This window comes from Mustela nigripes, chromosome 12, assembly GCF_022355385.1.
Source record: "Mustela nigripes isolate SB6536 chromosome 12, MUSNIG.SB6536, whole genome shotgun sequence".
In the NCBI taxonomy this organism is placed as follows: domain Eukaryota; kingdom Metazoa; phylum Chordata; class Mammalia; order Carnivora; family Mustelidae; genus Mustela; species Mustela nigripes.
Window position 1 is genome coordinate 78,689,433 of NC_081568.1, and position 5,209 is coordinate 78,694,641.

Sequence of the window (5,209 nt, forward strand, 5' to 3'; positions counted from 1 at the left end):
TTTAGAAACTGTCCCTGCTCTCTTCCCCCAGGGGATTTACTTGGAGACAAGTCCCGGAAACCAGTTTCAGGTAACAAAGCCCAGATACAAAGGTGGGTCAGGCCAGGTGGAGACATCCGATCATTGGGGGGATGCATACTGTCTCCCCGGTTACCAAGGAGTATGGGCCCCGCCCTTTGGGCGCCTATCCCCATCAAGGTGTAATAGGCTGGTTCAAATGTCTACTAGGGTAAATTGTAACTCAGTTGGTCACCTAGTATCACTGTGGAGTTTCCTGTGTGTTACAATCTCATTGGCCACCTGTGTGTGGCCAGGCCTCACCGCATGGCCTTTGCCCTTAAAAGCTAGTCTGTGAAACAGAGAAGGGTCGCCCTCTCTTGTAAGAGGTGCGTCCCCAAAGGTTCGGTTAGATTCTTGATGCTTGGCGTGAAATAAAGCTTTGCTTGACTTTCGCTTTGTATCAGTCTCGCTCCTTTAATCACGGACCCATTATTGGGGCCTAACAGTCATGACCCTAGGACCCTGGGATGGAGTCCCACATCAGGCTATCTTCTCAGTGGGGATTCTGCTTCTGCCCCTCTCTCTCTGCCCCTCCCCCATACTTGTGAGCTCTCTCTCTCGCTCTCTCTCTCTCTCAAAATAAGCAAATAAAATCTTTAAATAAGTAAATACAAATACATAAATAAATCAGGGACTATTATGTTTCTGGCTTTGTTCTTCTTTCTCAAAAAATAATTATTTAAAATACATATTTTTAAAGTTTTTTATTTGTTTTAATTTTTTAAAAAGTAATCTGTGCCCCCAGCATGGGGCTGGAACTCATGAGTGTGAGATCAAGTGTCACATGCTCTACCAACTGAGCTAGCCAGGTACCCCAAAATACATTTAAAAAGAAAGAAAGAAAGAAAGAAATATATTGAGCCACAAAGGAAAAGCTATCGGAAGGGGCCTTCTTTCTAAATTATGAGGACGTGATTGGGGGAAGCCCCCTTGACTTTGGACCTAGGCGTGCTGGGTTAATACTGACACACAGGCTACTGTGTGATGTAATAATTCAGTTTCTCCTAATACACCTCGGAATGCCCTTTCAGTGATCCAGAAATCACCTCGATGTTGGGGTGGAGTGCCTCTGCCACCACCTGTCCCTTAGTTCCTTTTCAGAGTTTTCAGGATAATAAAATACAAATTTATTTTTATTTTACACTATGGCTGGTTCATACCACAGGACTGATGCTTCTTCCGAAGCATAGCTGAGAAAGCATCCTGTTGTTGCTTGCCCAGGAGATAGATCATCTCCTCAAAGTGCTCCAGCTCCTTTGGGGAATGAGGCAGGACCTAAATAAATACTTTGCGGTGAACCCCAGGGAGCCTATAGTACTGTCGTAGTCCAGTTTAAGTATCACAAACCACCTCCTTTGTGAGAGTGTCCGTGCACACAGGACACATGTTTTTTTCACCATGAAATGCTATTTTCCGGGAACTAAGGGCAATGGGAAGCTGTTGAAGGGCTTTAAGCAGAGGAGTGACCAGATCAGATCTGCATGATGCAAAGATGGCTTCCTGCCGTGCAGAATGTTGAAAGGTCAGAAGTAACCAGGTGAGGCCAGACCTGAAGAGGGGGGACGAGGTGGGAGGGGAGGCTGCCGCAGTGTTCCAGGCTGCAAGGAGGGTGGTGATGAGGGGCGGAGCACTGTGGGTTTGGTGACAGGATAAAAGCACTGTAGACTTTGTAAAAGGCCTTGTGGAGACTCACTGTGGCTGCTGGACCTCAGCCCCTGGCCACTCAGTCCAGGCCAGGATGCCGGCTCCCCTTAGAAAGAGCTGAGGAAAGAGGAGGAGGGGTCGTGTTCAGGTTGCCATCTCTCCTGCACAAGGAGGAAACCTGAGCCTCTGAGTCCCCGGGACCTCTAAGGTGTCGGGGACTACTGGGCTTGTGGAAAAGGTATGTAGGGGAGGGCAGAGCAGGGCATAATTTCAGATAGAGAGTGTTTCCTTGTGTTTATTCGAACCCCACCCAGCTTGCTTCTGGAGAGGTCCCCGGTGTTCCGGCTCCTGGCTGGGTCTGGTGGAGCTGCAGCCTAGAGGCCCTAGAGGCATGTGACACCCTGCCCTGTGGAAAGGGGAGGCCCTGCTTCTAGTCTTGACTTCCTCACCAGCCTTCTGTTGTCAGGCTTGGGCTTATCATTGGACCTCTTGGGACCTCAGACTTTGCATCTGTAAAAGAGTGATTATCATCCTTCTTGTGGAACTGAACAGGAATCAAACAAATTATTAAATGCTGTTCTTCTTGCAACATGGAAAGCAACAGTCTCTTAAAGTGGTGATCTTCAGGCCCCGTGCCATGGTAAAAGGGTGGGTGATGGGGGGCAACTCAGGCATCCCATTCCCCTGTTCAACAGGACAGCTCTGCTTTTCAAAGTATTGGAATTTGAATAAGAGTTCATCTAAACAAAGGGTCTTGCTACTAAAACAGTTTAAAAACCGGCATGGTGGGGAGCCTGGGTGGCTCAATCAGTTAGGCATCTTACTTTGGTTCAGGTCATGATCTCAGTCCTGGGATCAAGCTTCCCCTCATGGAGACCTCCTCCAGCTGGGGCTCAGTCAAGAGGCTGCTAGCCCCTTTCCCTTTCGCTCTGACCCTCCCTCTTCCCTTGCTCATGCTGGCACCCATGAGCACTCTGAAAGAAAGAAAGAAAAAGAAAACCTTAAACACACACACACACACACACACCACACACACAATGGTACAGCCTTCTTCCCTGGGCAATTCAGAGGTCTGACCTTAACACAGGGATGGCAAATGATCACCCACTACATATGAAGCCTGTGCCTGTGGCAGACATAACTAATCGATCCCGGGCCTTTTCCTGCTGAACCTTAATGATGCCTCAGAATTATTTGCAACACAACACTTAAAGCTGCCATTTCCATCATGGGCATGTGAAATGAAACTGATTTTCCACTCTTTTGACTTTTCATTGTAGGTTGACCTTGAGGAACCAGTTGAATTGAGGGTAATAGCTGCTCTAAACTTCATTAAGATAAAAAAAAAAAAAAAGTTTGAAAGCAAAGTTTGCCAGGATATCACAGAGGAGGTGGCTTAAGCATCAGCCATTTATTTCTTAGAGTTCTGGAAGCTTCAGGTTCAGGACCAGGGTGCAGGCATGGTAGGGTTCTGGTAGAAGCCCTCTTTCTGGTTTACAGATGACACCTGCTTGCTCTATCCTCCCGTGGCTGAGAGAGAGAGAGAGGGAGAGAGAGAGAGATTGGCAGAGAGAAAGATTGTCTTTCCTGACTCTGCTTGTAAAGGCACGAATCCCATCATGAGGGTTCTACTTTCATGACCTAATTACCTCCCAAAGGCCTCCAGTGGTACCTCCAGTACCACTGGGGATTAGAGCTTCAACAAAGAAATTCTGCAGAAACACAAACACTCAGCCCATAGTAGCTTTCAGAGATCTGTTTTACCAACGTGTATTTAAGGAACTAAGATGCTACTTTTGATCATTTACAGAGGGTCCTTCACCCTTGTATGCCCCACCTTCCTCTCATTTTACATGTGCAAATCATACTCATCCTTTAAATTCTTTCCTTTCATCCTTCCTCCCCCCCACACCCTTTTTTTTTTTTAAAGAGGGAGGTGGGGAGGGACAGAGGGAGAGGGAATCTTAAGCAGGCTCCACATCCGGGGCAGAGCCTAACTCAGGCTACTTCTTGCAACCCTGAGATCATGATCTGAACTGAAATGGAAGTCAGACACTTAACCAACTGAGCCACACACGTATCGCTCATCTTTTAAATCCTAAATCAGGTGCCTCCTAGTTACCTTCTCCTTGAAGATGAATTTTCTTCTCTGAATTTTCACAACATTCTATCTGCTTTGGTCATGGCATTTAACACCTTCTAGTGTTGGGGTCTTGTTGTTGTTGTTGTTATTGTTATTGTTATAGTTGTTGTTGTTGTTGTAAATGCCTTGTGTTTCCATTTGGACACTGAACTCTGCTGAAAACATGGCTGCCATCTGGATAGATACTTGTATTGTTTCAGAGTAGCCCAGGAGTTAGTATTTGCTGAAAGAATGAATCGACATCAGGAAGTCTAAGGACTAGCCCAAAAGGCTATTTCGTTTTGTTAAACTACAAATTCAAGCATACATGGGTTCTATTGGGAATTGAAAGCAGTTGCTAAAATGTAGATTCTAGGGTCCCTGGGTAGCTCAGTTGGTTAAGTGGCTACCTTTGGCTCAGGTCATGATCCCAGGATCCTGGGATTGAGTCCTGCATGGTGGGGCTATCCTTGCTCAGCAGGGAGCCTCTTTCTCCCTTTGCCTGCTGATCCCCCTGCTTTGTGCTCTCTCTCTCTCTCTCTGACAAGTAAATAAAAAAAAAAAACTTAGATTTTAGGAGGACAGGTAATCTTGGTTTGTTCATGGCAGCTTGCTTCACTCATGGCTGGAGCAATACCTGCCATAGAGTAGACCCTCAGTTCATTTTAGTAGAGTGAATAAAAGAATGTATGAACAAATGAGGATTTGAGAAAAGACTGTAGCCTGGCAGTGACTTATCTTGTGTTTATCTCACATAACGTAAGGTATTAAATGATTAACAGGGTTTAGCCACTTTGAAACCAGCTGGACAATTGCCTGGTTATTTCTTTGGAAACTTGCACATTTCACATTTTTCCAAATAGGTAGGAATTGACAGGAGGATGTTATGTAATTGAGATTGACTTGTACCTCTAACTGGGAACTTACATACTCTTGCTTGTGGAAATCTGAGTTGATGTGGTCCTTTAAAGGATGAAAATATTCTGCATATTTTAAAATTTATAGTTGTTATCAGGATAGCTCTTGCAGATTCTCTTGTTTTTCTTGGCTTTCGCAAATGAAGATTTCTGTCTCCCAGGGCCATTCTGCCAAGAGAGCTACTATTGAATTTTCAATTTCTCTTTGCTATGAGAAATTTTTTGGTAATTTGCTGTCAAGTAGGATTGTTGAGTGCTTTGATAGTTTGCTCTACTGCTGATTGGACAGAAACTTACTGGTGGAAGAATCCACATTCGGTGTGATAGGTGTGATATAGTAACATTCCCAATCTCCAGGCAAAATATTTTCATTAGAAAGGTGGCTTTATAAAGCCTGATATTTGGGGTGTCTGTGTGGCTCCATGGGTTAAGCCTCTGGTTTTGGCTCAGGTCATGGTCTCAGGGT